General features: G+C 62.0%; 1 protein-coding gene and 1 non-coding gene across 2 annotated transcripts in view; both read left to right on the forward strand.

Annotated features, from left to right (window-relative positions):
- LOC117644237 overlaps window positions 1-20,893 on the forward strand; it is a 53,036-nt gene that overhangs the window by 12,455 nt on the left and 19,688 nt on the right. The gene's annotated exons all lie outside the window — the stretch shown is intronic.
- Trnaa-agc lies at window positions 9,544-9,616 on the forward strand. Its single transcript has one exon. It is a non-coding gene; the product is annotated as a tRNA-Ala (tRNA).

The raw sequence follows: 20,893 nt of genomic DNA on the forward strand, positions 1-20,893 counted from the left end.
CAGAGCGACGAAACAGGCTCTCGGAATCAGTCTGCCGTATGTGGTCGCCGGGCCCCGGCCGGCACTGCCCTGGCCTCGGGGGTTGGAGTCCCGAGTCCCGGAGGACCCCGCCGCTGATGGGCGGGCACAGCCTGGCCTGGCAGCTTGGCCTGGCCCGGCACGCAACGAGTTATCGCATCTCAGGACCGACGCCACGCCCTGCGTTATTTCCCCCGTTAACAGCGTCTGTCGGCTTGACGAGTATTTGTGGCGGCGAGCCAGAGGCTGCCAAGAGCGCCCGTCGAGTCGGGGATAGACCGCCCCGCCGGGCACATAGCTGCACCGCGTAGCCTACCGGCCGGGCGCCCGGGTGGAGGCGGTCACAATCCCGGACGCGTTTCGAGCTCCAGAGTCGCTAAATGGGACTCGAACCGAGCGTGTGACCCCACCAATGGATTGCTCTCCGAACGAGGAATCCATTGGTGGGGTCACACGTTTGATTCGAGTCCTGTTTAGCGACTCTGGAGCTCGAAACGCGTCTAGAGTTTTGGCCGTCGGCGCCGGTCTTCTGGCCCACTGTGCGGCACTGCGACTGCAGTGGAAGGCCGTCGGCTCGGCCCTCGGGCCGCTCGGCCGCTCACTCGGATTCGGGTCAGTGCAAAGCACTGCAAAGCACTGCAAAGCACTGCAAAGCACTGCAAAGCACTGCAAAGCCGCGCCGCCTTGAACCTCGGGCCCCGGGATTCGCAGGCCGGCAGGTCACACCGCGGCCCGCCGGCAGGCTGGTGCCGTCGCTCTGTCTCTCTCGCACTCATGGGGCGTCCCACACCAAGCCGAGGCCCTTCTCGATCTCCCGGCGGGTTGTTGCTTTGCATCGCGGCCGCCTAATGAGGGCAGCCGATGATGGGTTGCCGCGACGCCAAGCACGCCGTGAACGTGCCCCGTGCACCGCCACTGCGAACACGGCGAGCTCGGCGAACATCCAAGCGCATCGTGGACCTGCCTCTGCGGTCGCGGACCACCGCGCGGCCCAGCCAAGCAGCCAGCCCCACGCATGATGGAGTGTTTGCCGTCGTGGTTACCCACCCCGCACCCTCCCCGCACCCCGCGCCGAGGCTAGAGCCTAGAGAGAGCCCAGGAATGCCGTCGCGGTTCGATTTCAGTCATCGGCGTGGAGGCCGCGGCCGCGCGGGTGAAACAAGCACCCATGAATGGTTGACGCGGCCCTAGGCTTGGCGGCCCGGAGGCGCCGGAGCGCCAGCAGCCTAGCAGGTCTGGGCGGGGCATTATACTCTCGTGACCATTGACTCCCAGGAGTACACCATCCCTAGGGACAGTGTACTATCCCTAAGGGGGGCGTACACTGTCCCTAGGGATGGTGTACTCCTCCGGGGGAGTACACCATCCCTAGGGCCAATGTACTCCCCCACTAGCAGGGAAGTACTTGGTCCCTAGGGATATTGTACTCCCCTACCAGCATGGGAGTACATGTTCTCCCCTTCCAAGAGAAGGGAAGAGTCAAGAGTAGGTTAAGATCTGACGCGAGTTGAGTAAGATCTGTCAGCGTCAAACAGCGAGGCTGTGCCAGCGTCAAACAGCGAGGCTGTGCAAGCCTCACACAGCGAGGCTGTGCCAGCGTCAAACAGCGAGGCTGTGCCAGCGTCAAACAGCGAGGCTGTGCCAGCGTCAACAGCAGGCTGTGCTAGGCCTAAAGGACTGTGCCAGCGTCAAACAGCGAGGCTGTGCCAGCGTCAAACAGCGAAGCTGTGCCAGCGTCAAACAGCGAGGCTGTGCCAGCGTCAAACAGCGAGGCTGTGCCAGCGTCAAACAGCGAGGCTGTGCCAGCGTCAAACAGCGAGGCTGTGCCAGCGTCAAACAGCGAGGCTGTGCCAGCGTCAAACATCGAGGCTGTGCCAGCCTCACACAGCGAGGCTGTCCAGCCTCACACAAGTCCCAGAGGCTGTGCCAGCCTCACACAGCGAGGCTGTGCCAGCGTCAAACAGCGAGGCTGTGCCAGCCTTACACAGCGAGGCTGTGCCAGCCTCACACAGCGAGGCTGTGCCAGCGTCAAACAGCGAGGCTGTGCCAGCGTCAAACAGCGAGGCTGTGCCAGCGTCAAACAGCGAGGCTGTGCCAGCGTCAAACAGCGAGGCTGTGCCAGCGTCAAACAGCGAGGCTGTGCCAGCGTCAACAGCGAGGCTGTGCCAGCGTCAAACAGCGAGGCTGTGCCAGCGTCAACAGCGAGGCTGTGCCAGCGTCAAACAGCGAGGCTGTGCCAGCGTCAAACAGCGAGGCTGTGCCAGCGTCAACACCCAGCGCAACGGGCTGTGCCAGCGTCAAACAGCGAGGCTGTGCCAGCGTCAAACAGCGAGGCTGTGCCAGCGTCAAACAGCGAGGCTGTGCCAGCCTCACCACAGCGAGGCTGTGCCAGCTCACACAGCGAGGCTGTGCCAGCGTCAAACAGCGAGGCTGTGCCAGCCTCCCACAGCGAGGCTGTGCCAGCGTCAAACAGCGAGGCTGTGCCAGCTCAACAGCGAGCTGTGCCGCTCAACAGCGAGGCTGTGCCAGCTCAACAGCGAGGCTGTGCCAGCCTCACACAGCGAGGCTGTGCCAGCTCAAACAGCGAGGCTGTGCCAGCGTCAAACAGCGAGGCTGTGCCAGCCTCCACAGCGAGGCTGTGCCAGCGTCAAACAGCGAGGCTGTGCCAGCGTCAAACAGCAGGCTGTGCCAGCTCAAACGGAGCTGTCCAGCGTAAACAGCGAGGCTGTGCCAGCGTCAAACAGCGAGGCTGTGCCAGCGTCACACAGCGAGGCTGTGCCAGCGTCAAACAGCGAGGCTGTGCCAGCGTCAAACAGCGAGGCTGTGCCAGCCTCCACAGCGAGGCTGTGCCAGCGTCAAACAGCGAGGCTGTGCCAGCGTCAAACAGCGAGGCTGTGCCAGCGTCAAACAGCGAGGCTGTGCCAGCTCAACAGCGAGGCTGTGCCAGCGTCAACAGCGAGGCTGTGCCAGCCTCACACAGCGAGGCTGTGCCAGCGTCAAACAGCGAGGCTGTGCCAGCGTCAAACAGCGAGGCTGTGCCAGCGTCAAACAGCGAGGCTGTGCCAGCCTCACACAGCGAGGCTGTGCCAGCGTCAAACAGCGAGGCTGTGCCAGCGTCAAACAGCGAGGCTGTGCCAGCGTCAAACAGCGAGGCTGTGCCAGCGTAAACAGCGAGGCTGTGCCAGCGTCACACAGCGAGGCTGTGCCAGCGTCAAACAGCGAGGCTGTGCCAGCGTCAAACAGCGAGGCTGTGCCAGCGTCAAACAGCGAGGCTGTGCCAGCCTCACACAGCGAGGCTGTGCCAGCCTCACACAGCGAGGCTGTGCCAGCGTCACACAGCGAGGCTGTGCCAGCGTCACACAGCGAGGCTGTGCCAGCGTCAAACAGCGAGGCTGTGCCAGCGTCAACCAGCGAGGCTGTGCCAGCGTCAAACAGCGAGGCTGTGCCAGCGTCAAACAGCGAGGCTGTGCCAGCGTCAAACAGCGAGGCTGTGCCAGCGTCAAACAGCGAGGCTGTGCCAGCGTCAAACAGCGAGGCTGTGCCAGCGTCAAACAGCGAGGCTGTGCCAGCGTCAAACAGCGAGGCTGTGCCAGCGTCCAACAGCGAGGCTGTGCCAGCGTCAAACAGCGAGGCTGTGCCAGCGTCAAACAGCGAGGCTGTGCCAGCGTCAAACAGCGAGGCTGTGCCAGCGTCAAACAGCGAGGCTGTGCCAGCGTCAAACAGCGAGGCTGTGCCAGCGTCAAACAGCGAGGCTGTGCCAGCGTCAAACAGCGAGGCTGTGCCAGCGTCAAACAGCGAGGCTGTGCCAGCGTCAAACAGCTAGGCTGTGCCAGCCTCCCACAGCGAGGCTGTGCCAGCGTCAAACAGCGAGGCTGTGCCAGCGTCAAACAGCGAGGCTGTGCCAGCGTCAAACAGCGAGGCTGTGCCAGCGTGAAACAGCGAGGCTGTGCCAGCGTCAAACAGCGAGGCTGTGCCAGCGTCAAACAGCGAGGCTGTGCCAGCGTCAAACAGCGAGGCTGTGCCAGCGTCAAACAGCGAGGCTGTGCCAGCGTCAAACAGCGAGGCTGTGCCAGCCTCACACAGCGAGGCTGTGCCAGCGTCAAACAGCGAGGCTGTGCCAGCGTCAAACAGCGAGGCTGTGCCAGCGTCAAACAGCGAGGCTGTGCCAGCGTCAAACAGCGAGGCTGTGCCAGCGTCAAACAGCGAGGCTGTGCCAGCGTCAAACATCGAGGCTGTGCCAGCCTCACACAGCGAGGCTGTGCCAGCCTCACACAGCGCAGCCTCACACAGCGAGGCTGTGCCAGCCTCACACAGCGAGGCTGTGCCAGCGTCAAACAGCGAGGCTGTGCCAGCGTCAAACAGCGAGGCTGTGCCAGCCTAACACAGCGAGGCTGTGCCAGCGTCAAACAGCGAGGCTGTGCCAGCGTCAAACAGCGAGGCTGTGCCAGCGTCAAACAGCGAGGCTGTGCCAGCGTCCAGGGCCGCCGGAAGTACTTTCTGGTGGGTGGGGGCGAAATTTTTATGAAAAATTGTTGGGTTGCCTACCGTTGCCCCCCCCCCCCCCCCCCCCCCGCACCCCACATCCGGCGCCCTTGGGATCTGTGAGGAGCCCGTTAGGTTAGGACTGGTTGGACCATTATGTTTGATTATAATATCTGTCGAGAGTAGGGTAACATCCGTCGCGAGTAGAGTAAGATCTATCCCGAGCCCGTTAGGTTTGGTTAGGATTGGTTGGACAGTTTAGATTTAGAATATTAAGTAGCCTTCCGTCGATGCAAGGAAAACCCAACCCAACCAACCCGACAACGGCATCTGCCCTATGACGTCTGCTATTTGGGGGAGTACATTATCCCTAGGGACCAAGTACTCCCCTGCTGGTGGGGGAGTACACCATCCCTAGGGCCAATGTACTCCCCCCTCAAGAGAGGGGGAGTACCTTCACTCTAGGGATAGTGTACTCCCGGGGGAGTACACTATCCCTAGGGTCAATGTACTCCCCCCCTCTCGAGGTAGGGGAGTACACTATCCCCAGGGATGGTGTACTCTCCCTAAGGGGGGAGTACATTGTCCCTAGGGATGGTGTACTGGGGAGTAACTCAATCCGGGGAGTAGGATATCCCGCTTACACCGGCACGACCACCGCGCGGTTCTGCGGCCGAGGACCGCGAGGACCGCGAGGACGGCGCTGCGACGGGCTGCGAGTCGCACGCCGCGAACACTGCCTAACGGCGTGGCCCCCGCGGCGGCACGGCGGCACGGCGGCAGCGCGGCACCGCCCTGGCCGAGAGAAACTCTCCCATTTCCTTGAGATTAATTAAAACGTGCGTCTGTGTCGGTAGCGGCGGGGCGGGGCGGCGGGGCAGCGGCAGCGTCGCACGGCGGCATTTCGCGTGCCGCCGCCCTTTTTCTGATTCAGGCCCGCGTTGTGACACTCGTGTGACACGCCCTATCTATGACAAGAACAGGAACGCCGTCCTTCCTGCTGCCATGCTGCTGCCGCTACCTAGCTCGGCCGTGGCGGCCCGGCCCGGCCCTCCGCCATCCTCCCCAGCTCCATGACCTTTTCGGGCCGGAGACGGAGGACGTTTACGGTGGCTTCTTCGGTCGCCGCGGTTCTCAGGATGCCGGCCGCGCCTGTCCGCCGCGCCTGTCCGCCGCGACGCAGCGCAGCGCGCAGTGCAGAGTGAGCTGGCATGGCGCAGTGGGCCAGAATACCGGTGGGGGCGGTCAAAATCCCGGACCAACCGAACGTGTGACCCTACCAATGGATTGCTCTCCGAACGAGGAATCCATTGGTTGGTGGGGTCACTCCGGGTCACACGTTCGGTTCGAGTCCTGTTTAGCGACTCTGGAGCTCAAAACGCCTCCGGGATTTTGACCGCCGCCACCGGTCTTCTGGCCAACTGTGTGACAGTCCGAACTGTGGAAAAGGGAATCGGCTGCACTGAAAAAACTAAGCTCTCAATCCGAGAGGATTTTGCATTCCTGGATGGCGTATGCTCTCGGATTGAGAACACGTTTCTTTCCGTGCACGCCGCGGCTGCAAGCAAGAGAGTGACCCTGAATCTGTAAACAAGGCGTGCGTGGAGAGTTCACGCGGCGGTCGGTCGTAAGCTAGGCCGCGCGAAAAAACAGGTTGGGCCCCGACAATGCCTGACCCGGCCGGCATGTGCCAGTCTGGCCTGGCGCGGTCTAGCCGACACGATTCTCGTTGTCCGCCACATGCAAAGCACTCCGGCACCATCAAGCGCCCCGATACATATCGCACTCGTAACGCCCCGTTCCCGTGCAGCCTAGTGCAGCCCGCTGGAGTCTGCTGGAGCGCGCCGATTCCGAACCGGTGACGCTGTCTCTCTCGCACTCCTGCGGAACGGCCATGAGTGCGAGAGAGACGAAAGCGCCGCTCCGTGGCGCTCCATGGCGCTCCATGGCGCGCCAGCGTGTGAGTGCGAGTGAGGAAACAAGCGGCACGCGCGTGTTCGACAATGGGCCGACGCATGCATGGGATGACATAGATTTTTCTCCCCGGGAACTCGCCATTTTATTTTTTTCGCAATTTGGCACACCTGTGGAGTGTATCGTGCGATTTTTTTTTTTTTTTAAATTTTGTTGCCCTTGGTGGTACTGTTGTCTAGCGTCTACCAGTAAAATTTCGACATTTGTCCGTCTAAGATACGGATATGAAGCCACCACGAGGCTGCTAGTTGGAACCCCCAACTTGAAACTTGAATAAAAATGCTGTTTTGAAAAAAGCAACCTACGTAAAAAAAAAATGAAAATATTTACATTTTAAGTCAAAGTAACGAGGTTTGGGCTGACTTTAAGCGGCTACTGCGTCCAATCCATGGCGGGAAATCTTACTCCCTCAACGGTAGGCGGTCTTTAGTGTTTCCTAATGCATAGCGGAGTGCGATTTCCCGCCTTAGTAAGGGAGCAGTATTGCCGCGAAGTTGGTCAAAACGGTAACAAATGTCTAGAAATTGCGACTACGTTCAATTAGCCGAAATTGGCATTGCGCCGGGCGGCTGCCTTGTACGGTGGCTGGCGGGGGCGTGGCCGGCGCGTCATGTCTAGGTCTAGGCTTGGGTCTAGGCGTTGGCGTCGTCTAGCCGATCAATCAGACGGCCTAGCTCGGCCTAGCTCTCCGACGCGAGGTCGCCCCGCCTTGCCTTCCCAATGCATCACCGTTTCCGTCCGCCTCGTTTTCGTGTTTCCCGCGGTTTCTGTCTTTTGGAGCCCCGCGCTGCCGTTTTCTGTTCGCCGACGCGTCACATTTAGACGGCCTCGGCGTCGAGGCAACGCCGAAACGGCCTCGCGGAGGCCTCCGTGTTCGTGGGAACAGAAGGCCCACGGGGCGCCAGTTTCGCGAATCCGCGGTAATTGGTTTAGCCCGCTGGAAAACAAAAAGAACGATGACGAAAAAACGCTATGCTGCGTCTTTATTGAGCCTGCTTTGACACCGCCAAGTTGAACGAGAAAGATGACTTCGTTTTGCCTGCGAGGCTCCCCTTTTTTTCAGTGCCATGCACACTTGTTGATCGCAGCGATATCATTATACATGGCCGCCTGAAGCGCAGTGGAGCAGCGCAGCGCAGGGCTGGGCGGAGCAGGGCGGCACCGCCAACAATGCGATCACCTGGCGGATCACTCTCTTCCCTATCTTCTTTTTATTCCTTTTATAGACTTTGATTTGTGTTGTTTCTTCTCTCTTTTCTTTTGTCGCGCGGCTGGTGGTTATGTATTGACGTTGCTGTCGCGTCGGAGATGAGCCGAGAAACAGCGGCACCTTATAGGGCTGATGGCGGGGAAAAAAATGGCACGCAAAAAAAGCCATGGAAGAAAATAAACAAATATTGCAGGGCGCTAGATCGCCCGTGAGTCGCGTGTCACGCGACGCGTGACTTATAAAATAATGTAGCGGGTCTGTCTCTCGCAGTATTAGTGTCTTGGGGAGTCAACTTTTTAATGACTTGCAAATATTGTCGAGAGAGGAAAAAAAAGTGTTTTGGCTGCTGTCCATCATGCTGATTGAAAGTGGGTGGGCACGCGCGAGGTGCTGCCAATAAACATCTCGTGCATTAAATCAACCTGAAAAAAAATCTGCTTTCACTCAATCAGTTTAGTAATTTCGATTTTTTCTTTTGGAAGAAGAAGAAGAAGAAGAAGAAGAAGAAGAAGAAGAAGAAAACAAGTACTATCGCGGGGAAGACCTTGGCGTAGAGGAACCTGGCGCATATCTCTTGGCACCGGCTGCAGCGCGGCCCAAATCGGTAGTTATTATACTACATTGGCGAAATAAATAATCAAAGTCGGCGATAGCGCGCGCGCGCAAAAGCAGCACGCCTTGTATCCGGATCCAGTGCCGATTAATTCCCGCCTTCATTACTCGACTCGAATTTATTGTCCTAATGAAGAGGAGCTTTCCCGATGGCGGCGCGCGGCCGGCACGGCCTTCCAAGGCACGGCCGGCAGGACGGGGATATGAATTTGGCTCTCGACCAATTAGATGGACGTGCCGGTGGCACGCAGCACGCAGCGACACTGCCAAATTCTTTTTCATCTACAGGAAAGTATCTTACCGGCCGTTTATAATGAACAGCAATGCACCGCTCGCGTAGTTTTCAGAAGGCGAAATTTAGCTTGGGATGTGTCAATTTCAGTATGTACGCCCAGAAAAAATATGGCTTCTTGTTTTTTAATTTTCTTGGTTTTTAAAAGAAAAATCTGACACAAATTTTTCATGCAGAAAAGAATGCTTGGATCAGGAAAATTTTTCTTGAAAAAAAACAAAAAAAAAAACAAGAATAGTTAAATTTTTCTTGATCCAAAAGTTAGTTTTTGGTTGTATTTCTGTACGCTAGTTTTAAAAAATTAAATCAAATTTTTCTGCCCTTTTTTACGGTGCTAACGGCCCGCAGACACGCATATATACGGGCTGCGGTGTAAAATATCCCGCTGAGTTGACTAACAATTTCCCAAGTTTACGGCGGGCCGCTTGATGAAGCGCTCGTCGCGGTCCAAACTTGTAATTTCCATGTCTTCGCGTTTGTTGCCGCGAAAGCTCGAAAGTGGCGCGCGAACGCCGATCTGGCTGCCCTGGTGGCCCTTATCGCCGCTCTATGCTTGGCGTGCCTTTCTTGCGGACAGAGAAGCCTCGCCGGTATCGCGGCGTTATCAGAACCACGAGCCACGTGAATCGAATCGAACCAGACCGCCGGACTTTGAGCACAAATCGCAGAAACATTCCACCCCGTCACATCTCGAAAATCACTTGAAAATCAATTTTGCCGCCGAGAAAACTTTCGCGTAGAGAAACTTTGGCGTGGCCCACGGGGGGCTGGGTCGCCCTGGGTCGGGCTAAGTTACGTGGATCCGACGAGACAAGGTCTCCCCGAAGGGACCGGTCTGGTGGGGAAGGGGAGGGAGCGGAGGGGAGGGGGGAGTCGCCACTTGGCCCGCTGCCGCAGCTGTTCCCGTCCCGCTTGCCGCCTTGTGATGGGTGGCCTGCGTTGTCGAACCTCAACAGGGGGTGTAGCTCAGATGGTAGAGCGCTCGCTTAGCATGCGAGAAGTACGGGGATCGATACCCCGCACCTCCACTTTTTTCGGCGCTGTTTTCTTGACACCGATGTCTCACAAGGTGATATAGCTCCATTGAGACATGATTTTAAGTCGACATCGACATCTTTTTCAAAAAAAGGTCAGTTCTTTGAAAGAACAAATTGGAAAAGTTTGTCGCGGTCCTGGGCCAGGCACCGTGTTTTGGCTGTTCGTTTTCCGGGCCTGTTCCCGTTTTGATGGGACCAGAGCCCCTTTTGTTGGTGCCTGGTGACTTGTTCGAGCTCCGCGGCCCGGGCTGGCTGGACTTGGCCTGGCCATCATGGCCTGGCCACACCGCGACGATACAGTGTACCGTTGCCCGTGTGCCATCACCGGAAAACAAGCCGGAAAAAGGAGGACCTTGGATGACATCTTTATCTACCGTACAGTACGACCGCGCGCGGGGCGCTTACCCGCATTTACGACTTACTTATTTCATTGTTCTGTCCTTTTTATTTTCACCGCCTTGCAGTAAATTTCCGTCGTCGCGTCCGTTCGTAAAGAACCGCCAAGTAGGTTTTCAAAGAGCACTGTTCAATCACTGCTGTGCCCGTTTTATGCAGTGGGCTGCATGCAGTGGGCCAGAAGACCGGGGCCGGTGGCCGAAACTCTAGACGCGTTTTGAGCTCCAGAGTCGCTAAACAGGACTCGACCCGTTTGACCTCACTAATGGATTCCTCGTTCGGAGAGCAATCCAATGGTGGGGTCACACGTTCGGTTGGAGTCCCGTTTAGCGACTCTGGAGCTCAAAACGCGTCCGGGATTTTGGCCGCCTCTACCGGTCTTCTGGCCCACTGTGGGCTGCTCTGGCCAGCCAGCTTGAATCCCCGAGTCACTGCGAATTCACCTGGCTTGTGCTAACGACACCTCAGCGTGCCCTCGGCGTGGCCTGGGCGTGTTGGTCCATTTGGCGGTCAATTCGGTCCATTCGCTCCATTTGCAGTGCGCTTTCCGGAGCGAAAGCGAGTAAGTCCGGAAAGCCCCGACCGGTGCACACCCGGCGTGCATCTCCCTTGACAGATAGCCTGCCGCCCGGCAAATGGGACGCATGGCGCACGGAGATGGAGAACGAGTGCGCCAAATTGCTGCCCCGGCGGGGAGTCGAACCCACGCCGCCATCGCCGCCATCGCCGCCATCGCCGCGCTCGTACAGTGCAGGGCCATCTAGCGGGCTTTCTCTTGCCGCCCTTCTTTGCTCATTGCGAACGCATTGGACCCCTGCTGCAGGTTGCCGGGTAAGGCGAGTCGCGTGGAACTGGAAAAGGTGGGCTTGCCGTGCGTCTGCGATCCAAATTGGCAACAGGGCTGCTTTGCTGTTCTTTCTGCACGCTCCTTGGCGTCCCTGCTGCAGCCCCGCGCTGCGGACGAAGCACCGTGAGGCACCCGTCGCCGAGGTGTCCGCCACCCTCCACCTGTCACCTCGCGCCTCGCGCCTCGCGCCGGCCGGCCGGGCCCTCCCCGCCCCGCGGCCGCGCCAAGCCCAGGCGTGCCCAGGCCTCGGCCCAGACCAGGACCGGTTCTCATAAAACGTGAATTCATTTCACAAAGTCCACCCCTCCAACAAGCGGACTGTCTGTCCTGCCCGCGCGTTCGAACGAGGAAGTTTCCACTGCTTGCTTTCCAACGGACGCCCGATTGGGCCTGATGCACTTGTTGGCCGGCTGCAGGGTGGCGCCGTGCCGGCCGTGCCCCTAATGGGCTCGCCGGGCCCCACTACCGATCCGGCCGAGTCGCCGAGTCAACGAACCAGAACAAAGTCATATTATCGTTTGCACAACGAAATCGAGGCACTGATTGTGCGGTCTGTCTGGGATAAAGAGCTTTGGAACAATCAGTAGCGGGTGGAGGCGGGGCGGGCCAGGGGTCGCCGCGAATCGGGGCTCTTAATCGTGGGACTTGTAGCGGGCGGGGCGGCACGGGCCGCGTGGAGCCCACGGCCCGCCGGCCCAGTATGTTAACGAAGGGTTGCAGGGAGGTTGCCCCACGAGGATGAGGATGCCATCCTCTGAGGGATTAAGCGCACGCAGCGCACTTTCGTCTTGCATTTTTAAATTCGCTATTTTCGACGAAGGTTTTTTCTGAAAACTGTCCAAGAAAGGGTCCAACTTTGCTCGTGTTTTTATTTGTTTCTTCGTTTGTTACAGGTGAGTGTCGAGTTGGAGAAGCACGCGTCGTGGGCGTGTCCTGTCGGTGAGTCTCGTCTGCCTGGACGTCCGATTGGTCCGATGCCGCCAGCACGCCAGCACGCCAGCACCACGCGCTCGCCCGGCGTCGCGACGCTCGCGGCCCGCGGCCTGCACGGGCACGCGGACAACGCGGACTGGCGGACCGCCGCGGCGTATCTACCTGCAGCGCCGCCGTGGCCGCCGTGGCCGCCGTGCAAGAAGTTGGCGCCGCGGCCGCCAGAGCGCGCCCCGGCGGCGTCGCGGCGGCGTCCTTCTGCGGCTCGCGGCACGCGGTAAGGGCGTCGGCACCTGCTACACGCGTACCGCCGGGAATACTCCGCGCGGCAGGGCGCTCTCTGCGACGCCCGCGGGCCTCGAGCGGCGGCGCCGCGGACGAGTGCGTGTCGATACCCCACGCCGTCGCGGCCCTGTCTGTAGCAAAGGAGTTGGTTGTGGCCACGCAAGAGGGTTTCTACCAGAGTTTGCCTTGGCTTGCGAGGGTGGATGCTCATCCTTCGGCTAAAGAAGTACCGAGAAATGCTTTCGGGCAGTAGTAATGGTCTCGGGCGGAAGAAATGCTCTGCTTGGACAAAATAAACGCTCTTGGGCAGAGGAAATGCTCTTGGACAATACTCGGAGGTCCCTCGTCATGCCTGCGAACGCCTGCGACGCCTGCGAACGTCGCTCTCGCTCTGCGGCGTGCATAGCGCCTGCGCGGGTAGGCAACCAGGCCACAGCCGTGCGCGACGGGCGCGTCCGCCGGCCGGGCGATTGCGATTGGCGGCGTGCAGTACTGCCGGCCGCACCGCCACACGATTCCCAGTCGTGTGCACCGCCGTTCGAGTCGGTGTTCTTCCGGACAAAGAAAACGCACTGCCCCGCCGCGGTTCCGGTGTGCTGGTCTGGCCGTGCGTGGCGTGGCGCGGCGTGGCGCGGCGCTGCTGGCGTAGCTGGTCACTGTCCTGCCTCTGTTCCGGCGAGTTGCGTCCGACCCCGCCCCGCCACGCCACGGCGGGGGGCAAGGCGCCGGGCCGCCGGGCGCACGCAGCGTGTTGCGCTGCCCGTGCGTGCGTAGGGCTGCGGTAGGTGCAGCGTCGCGACGAGCAGCCCGTCGCACGAGGGATCAATCCGGCGGCATTCTTCCAGGAACACGATGTTTGTCGGCTTTCCGAAGGGCGGCGCGCTGCTGCCACACACTTGACGTTCTCGGTGTCGTCCGTGCCGGCGGTCCGCGCGTCAGGCGGTGCCCGCTGCTGCACAGTGGGCCAGAAGACCGGTGGATGCGGTCAAAACCCCGGACGCATTTTGAGCTCCACAGTCGCTAAATGAGACTCGAACCGAACGTGTGACCCCACCAATGGACTGCTCTCCGCGCGGGGCCCGGCGAAACTCTCGCGGGCACTCGCGGGGCCCGGCGAAACTCTCGCGGGCACTCGCGGGGCCCGGCGAAACTCTCGCGGGCACTCGCGGGGCCCGGCGAAACTCTCGCGGGCACTCGCGCCGAACGAGGAATCTATTGGTGGGGTCACACGCTCGGTTCGAGTCCTGTTTAGCGGCTCTGGAGCTCAAAACGCGTCTAGAGTTTTGGCCGCCGGCGCCGGTCTTCTGGCCCACCGTGTGCTGCTCCGTCGGCGTGGTTCCGGTGGTTCCGGTGCGGCACTGCCCGGCCCGGCACTGCCGCTGCGTGTTCTGCTCCGCGGCGTCCACACTGCGTCGTGGTCCGCGGCCCGCGGCCCTCGGCCCTCGGCCGCCCTTGGCCGTGGCGGGGCGCGGCGAGGCGCGAGTCCGTCGGAGTGCCCCACGTGTGGCGCAGCTCCTCGCGGCTTCTCGGAACGGCCGGCCGGCGCCACGCCGAGTTGTGCCTAATTAAGCATTATAGTTCCATTAGCGCGCCGTTGGCTTGGACCTGCGGAGGACCTCGTCAGAGGAGACGGCCCGGACGGGCTGCGCGGCGAGCACCGCGACCTGGCCGCCGTGAGAACCCCGCCGCCCCAACCCGTTGGTGTGTTCTGCATAATGGTCTCGTCGGCCTCCTCGGACGGAAGCGCGTCGGCTTGACGCGCGCGCCCCGCCCCGCCCTGCCTCGCCCTGTGCACGACGGCCTGCCTCGGAGCCTTGTTGCCGCTTATTAAAAGTGACAACAATAACTCCAGGGCTCGTTTTCCGACTGGCACATCCGCCGCCGGGGTCGTATGCCGTCGACGCCGGCCACGCCGTCCACACCTGACGCGCCGCCCGTGTGGTCATACGCCGGGGCACTGCAACCAGGCAGGGCGCGGCAGGGCGCCCGGCAGGGCTACCAATTGCTGAACACTCTTGCGGCACCGCCACGCGACGCAACGCGACGCAACGCGTGCATTGTCCGAGCCGCTGTTGGCGGCAGTGAGAAATCACAGCGCATTCAACGCGGCGGCCTCTCTGCCGCTCTGCCCGCAGTGTGACCTGTGGGTCAGCGCCGCGCAGCCCCGTCTGGAACGGGCAAGAAAAATATTTTTCAGCTGGAGATGAGCTGGAAATGACAGTCCAGTGGAGTTGTTGTTGTTGTTGTTGTTGTTGTTGTTGTTGTTGTTGGTTTGCCTCCCTGCGGGCCCTGAGGGCCCTGAGGGCCGTGCGGCTCGCGACGGCCGGACGAATGGCGCTGCACTGCGTAACGCTGGAGGCATTGTCTGGCCGTGCATGCCGCTGTCTGCGTTGCTCCGTTCTCCGTCTCCCTGGGAGCGCGCCGCCGTCCGCGCCGCGACCCGCGGGGGTCCCAGCCTCATTGGTCTTCCCCCGGACGTGTCTCTTTGTCAATTTCCTGCCGGGCCGCCCCTCGCCGCCCAGTCCGGCGCGGTGGAGCGGTCGCGGAAAGGTGAAAAGTCTTGCGCGGGCCGCCCGCTGGGAAACGGCGAAACGGTCAGCATGCCGACGGCGGCGCGGCCCCGTGCATCTTAATGGCTCATCTCGCGGCCAAAACAATAATAACAGCCGCAATAATAATATGGCACACTGTCCGGAAAGACTGCGCGCGCAAAACCCGTGCGCGCTTTGAGGCGCTCTTTGCCTTGGCGGCGTCCTGGCCGATTGGCGGACCGGGCCCGTTGTTGTTGGTTGTGTTTGTTTGTTCGCCGGCCCTTTCATCGGGTGCGCCGCAGTGCGCCGCAGTGCGCCGCCGAGAGCGCCGTGGACGCGATGCAGGCCGAGTGCAACGAGTGCACGCCAGGCGACGTAGCCCTAGGCATGTCCAGCAAGGCCCCCTTCTTGCTCCTCTCTTCTTTTTTTTTCAAGACTGGTGCAGCGCGTGCTGCCCCGCAGTGCGTCCGGCCCGGGCTGTGCCCTGCCCCGGCCTGGCCGCCGCAGCAACAACCGTTCATTAACAACGGAGACTTGGTTTTCCTCGCCTGGGACTGGACGCAGGGTTGTTGCAGCCCGGAGGGATGACGTGGCCAGAGCGAGAGAGAGAGAGAGAGAGAGAGAGAGAGAGAGAGAGAGAGAGAGAGAGAGAGAGAGAGAGGGAGAGAGGGGGGGGCGTCCCGACCTACCCGAGACGCCCGAGACGCCGAGACCCTTTACCCCCCGAGGGCTGAGGCTGGACGCCGTCCCGCCCCGGCCGAGTGGCTGGCCTTGGCCGGGGCTATCAGGGCGGCCATTTAAAAAGGGCCGCCGTTGCCGTCCAGGACTCCAGGACGACGTGGTCGGCGCGGTCCAGCGAGGAGGGAGGCGATCTGCATGGCGTGGCGTAGCGTGGCGGGCCCCACGGCGAGCCTTGTGGCGCCTCGCAGGGCGCGGCTAAGGCGCTGGATAGCATTCCATCGGCATTCAAATCGGCCAGAAGACCGATTCCGAGAATCGTTTTCATCGCTCTGTCTCTATGGCACCTATACGGCATGCCCCATGAGTGCGAGAGAGACAGAGCGACGCTCTGGATCGGTCCTGTCCCTGACGACGATTGGGACCGCTAGGCGGCGACGCCGGCCTCGGAACTCTTTGCCTGCACGGGGGAAACGGACGAAAATGCGCCGCCGCCTCCCTTTTCTAAATTGCTGCTTAGCACGGCCCCGTTCCGGAGCTTGCCGCCCGATGCCGCCGCCAACCTCGCGCGAGGTCATCGGAGCCGTCAAGCAGCACCAACCAGCAAACCGCCAAGAGCGTCGCGGACTTGTCGACAGTTCGCACTGCGCCGAGCGTCGCGCGAGGCAGCGCACACGTGAGTCTGTCTGGAGGACTCTTGTTGGAGACGCCGTGCCTGTCTGTGTTGGCTGCGCGCTGCGCAGGGCGGAGCCTCGCGGAGCAGAGCCGCGGCAACCACAGCCGAAGCAACAACGGCGACGTTACAATCTCCTTTCCGGCAGCGCCGCTCTCCACGCTCCGGTGGCGCGAGCTCCGCCCCGCCCCGCCGCGCCGCGCCTCGCCCCGCAGTGACCACGCTACTGCACCGCGTCGGCACCGCGGCGCAAACTGCTGCCATAACATCGTTTCTTGCCCGGCGTTTTATAAAGCATCCTCGGACTCCGTCGTCGAGTCCTCGTCCAAGGACCGACCACCGCGACGCCGACCGCGAGCGCCAAGCCGCGAGCCCGGCCTTCCGTCGGGGACGTGGAAACGACGGGGACCGCCGCCGTCGGACGGTTTGGAGACAAGGCGCAGACCACTCTGGTGACCGCGGGAGTGTGCTTCACCACCTTGACGCTGCGCGCTGCGCCCACGCGGTGGCGGTGCCGGGGCGCCTTACCGTGCGCGGCCAAGGCTAACATGGGCTCGTCTAGCCCGGGGCCCCGGCCCTGGCGGCCCTGGCCCTAGCTCATGGAGCTCATGGAGCTCCCCCCGCGTTCCGGCCCTCTGCCCGATACGCTCCAGCCCGCTCGGCTTGTGCCCCGCCGCCCCGCCACGCCACGCCGCCCCGCCACGCCGCCACGCCACGCCGCCACGCCACGCCGCCCCGCCACGCCACGCCACGCCGCCACGCCACGCCACGCCACGCCGCCACGCCACGCCGCCCCGCCACGCCACGCCACGCCGCCACGCCACGCCACGCCACGCCGCCACGCCACGCCGCCCCGCCACGCCACGCCACGCCGCCACGCCACGCCACGCCACGCCACGCCGCCACGCCACGCCACGCCACGCCCCGCGGCTGCTGCGGTGGCAGCGGTGGGGCGGCAAGACGCGCTCGGCCCCGCCGCGCGCTGGCTGGCTCTGCCTGGCGAGGCGAGTCTGGTGGGACCGTCGGCCGCGCCAAGACCTGTGTGCCTGAGCCTCGCTGTGCTGTGCCGAGTCGCGAGGTGCGCGCGCGGAGACTCGAACGAGGCCGGCCGACTGGCCAGCGACCGCGGAGTGGTGAACAGTGCCTACAGTGGATACAGCAAAGTGACCCCCCCAGTGCAGTGACAGTGGTGCCAGTGCGTAAACGGGCCGCAGGGCCGCGCTCCTCCTCTTCGCCAAGGCCGCCCTCGTTTTGGATTACTTGACGCGCATGGACGCCGCGGAGCGCGCGAAGTGATGCTGCGAAATGTTGTTCCCTCTCGGCCCGCCTCGCAGTGTGGTTCCAAAAGAAGCTGGAGTGTGTTGTGTGCGGGTTTAGGGCTATGACGGGCCGTGACGGCCCAGCCCGCTATCATTCTGACACGAGAAGCCAATCCGGCTGCATTGTGGCCGCGTCGTAAACCTTCGTGTTATTTTGCCTCCCGGAGGAGTGTCCGGGGCGGAGCGGCCTGCTGACTGGCCCAGGGACACGCGGACGTGGAGTTCCATGTCCACGTCTGTGGAAACAGACGGCGTGCGCCAACCACACCATGAACATCACATATGTGTTCAAACCGCGTCCAAGTCCATTTGAATTTCATTTCCGAGTGGCGGGGGAAGTTTGGGAGAATTTAAGCCGTGAGATCCCTCCTGGCTGCTATATCCCCAGTCCCGGTGGCTAAGTCCTGACAGCGGCTGGCTACCGTTGACAAACAAGGGGTCATCTTCAAAGGGCTGAGCCGGTGCACCGTTCCTTGGTCCCATTGTAGTGGCCAGACGTGTGGTGGCTCGGCGGCGCGGCGGGGCTCATGGCGGGGCTCATGGCGGGGCGCAGGAAGTCACGACCGCTGCTGCACTGGCCGCGCGGCTGCGCCCGAAATAGCTTTATTTCCTGGACTCGGTAACCCCGCGGGCATGTGTGTGTGGTGGACTGGTATGTGTGGGTGCAGCCAGTGGGTACTTCTCTCGCGGGTGGCCGCCGTGGAGGCCATGCGCCTCGGGAAATTTATTCCAGGGAAAAGTGTCGTCCTGTGGCTGCCTGTGGCCAGCAGCGTGACTCTCATCAGGCGGGCTGCGGTGCACGGTGGGCTAGGAGATCGGCGCAGGCGGCCAAAACTCTAAACGCGGTTTGAGCTCCAGAGTCGCTAAACAGGACCCGAACCGAACGTGTGACCCCACCAATGGATTCCTCTTTCGAAGAGCAATCCATTGGTGGGGTCACACGTTCGATTCGAGTCCCAAGCGACTCTGGAGCTCAAAACGCGTCCGGCCTTCTGGTCCACTATGCGGTGGGTCCGGCCGGAGGCTGACGGGCTGGTGCTGACGGGCTGGTGTTGACGAGCCGCTGCCGCCGGCACCGCTCGCGCCACTTGGTATTCGTCCGCCATCGCGACCATCGCCCTCCTAATCCCGCGACCCGCCGGGGGACCGAGTCCGGAGGATCGCTGTCTCTCTCGCACGCCTGCGGTACGCCCCACGAGTGCGACAGAGACAGAGCGACGAAACAACTCTGCGGAATGAGTCTGCCTCGAGGCCCGCGAGACGGTGTGGCTTATGGGAAAGCTGGTCAATGACGGTCAATGACGCGTAGGGCCACTGGCCATTGCATTCCGAGAAACTGCCGCTGTCTTTCAGGAAGGCCGGGCCAGCCACCGGGCCAGCGAGAGGCCCAGCCAGTGGACGGGGCGGCGCCGCCGCTGCAGACCGCGGGGCGTACACTGTCAACAACCCGATCGCGTTTCCCGCGCGAATTTCGACAGGCGGCGCGCGTCTCGGAGTCCATCCCCAACCCAATCCTTTCTTCTTGTTGTTTGTATCGGCCGCCGCCGACGGCCACGCAATTCCCCGTCGATTACGGATGCGGGATGGAGGCGCGAGGCGTCGGGGAGCTGGAAGGTCGGCTTCCTGGAATCGGAGCCGCCACTCCACCGCGATATCATTTTTATGATTTTCATCCCGGCCGCCTTGAAAAGTGCTTGGCGCCGGCCGCGCGTCCAAACAGCGAGCGGCATAGCGCGGCGCCGCGCGGCGCAACGAGGCGCCGCCGCCGAGCGATTCCGAAGACACGCGCTTCTCCGTCTCTGTCGCACCCGCGGGGCCCTCCGCAAGGGAGCGAGAGAGACGGAGCGATTCCGAACCGCACGGCTGCTGCTATCGCGGCGCGCAAAACACAGTGATCGAGCGGAGCGGGCACACCGGCACGGCACACGCCGGCAAAAAGCGTTATTGCTTTTTATACGCGCGGCCAATCGGGATAGTCGGTCTGGATCCGCGGGTACTATACAGGTCATTACTGGAACGGGGGCACAGGCGAGCTTGGCGACGGCGGCGCAGGGCGGGGCGGGGCGGCGCGCGGTAGCTAAAGGGCCGTCATTTCGAGCACTTTTTCATACGGCGTTTACCGGCGAGCGTATATAAAGCAGCCGCTTTTTATTTTTTGCATTTTCATCCGATACTTTGTTGGTGTATTTTTTTTCCTGTCGCAAATTGAGTAAGGATCTGGAAAGTGTGCCTTTATCTTCTTTTGTTGTTATGAGGAGTTACTTTCGGTTGGCGGGGCGCCCAGACGCACGCGGTTCGGCTGCTCTGGAAATCGAGTCCGCCGCTGCGGATCCGCCGTCCGTTGGGCCGTCGGCTCCCAGAGGACGCCGGGAGGTTATCGCGCGGGGAAGGGGGAGGGGGTGGGGGGCAATTATTAAGGAGAGACAGTGTGCCGCTGCGGGAGGAGATTTGAAGCTCCCCGGTGCCGTCGGTACCGCCTGGTCGCGTCTCGGAGGCGTGACCGCGCCGACTCGAGTGGCGGGGCACGCACAGTGGGCCGGAAGACCGGTGGAGGCGGCCAAAACTCTAGTCGCGTTTTGAGCTCCAGAGTCGCTAAATGGGACTCGAACCGAGCGTGTGACCCCACCGTTGGATTCCTCGTTCGGAGAGCAATCCATTGGTGGGGTCACACGCTCGGTTCGAGTCCCATTTAGCGACTCTGAGGATGCACTGTAACGTTGTCCACCCGCCCTGCAGGCCCGTATGACGGCACGCAGACTGGCGGCCAGACGGACCGGCCGGCCTGCGGGGCCTGCAGGGCCTGCAGCTTGCGTTTAGAAAGTCAACAAAACACGCAAAACGGCCACGCGCAACGCGCAAACAGGCAGAGCCGAGGCAAAAACGCAAAAAAGCCGCGCCGCAGTCCGTCTCGATGTGTTTAGCCCGTGGGGCCGACCGGGCAGTTGGACAGACGGACGGACGGACGGACGGGCCGAAACCGCCCACTTTGGACTGACAGCAGCACTCCGGGCGAGGCCGCCCGCGCGCCGGTCAGCCAGTCTGCGCGGACGGGTCGTTCATTGATTTCGGACGTTTTCACTGTCACTCTCCCCGTAGGGCGAGCAGCGGCCAGCACCGGCCAGCAGCCCAAGTCGGTGGCGAAAGAAAACAAACGACCCTGTCGATGCCCCATTCCATCCATTGGCGCGGAATTCGGCCACGACGCGCCGCACGGCCCGCAAGGCCCGCAAGGTCGACATGGACATGACAGCGGCAGCCTCCAACGCGGGCGCGGCGGTTGTTTTTCTCCAGCCCAAATTCATTGAATTTTTGAAAAATGGAAAGAATGTTGCTCGTTCGGACGTTTTGTCGCACCTGCCGCCCTTCCCGGCGTGCCGACGCGTCTATCCGAACCGCTAATTGCGCGAGGAATGCCTGGGCGTAAATGTGCAAAGCACTCTCTCCTTCGCCGCCGCTGCCGCCGCTGGATGGCTGGATGGCTTTGAGATGGGACGGAGCAGCACAACTTTCGAAACGTTCGGGAAGGCATTACGTCCTTGATGCCGCGAGGCGCGAAGCGCGAGGCGCAGCGACGGCCGGCCGGACAGCCGGCTTTGTTTGGGAGCCTCG

Source organism: Thrips palmi, unplaced genomic scaffold, assembly GCF_012932325.1.
Source record: "Thrips palmi isolate BJ-2018 unplaced genomic scaffold, TpBJ-2018v1 HiC_scaffold_1, whole genome shotgun sequence".
NCBI lineage: Eukaryota > Metazoa > Arthropoda > Insecta > Thysanoptera > Thripidae > Thrips > Thrips palmi.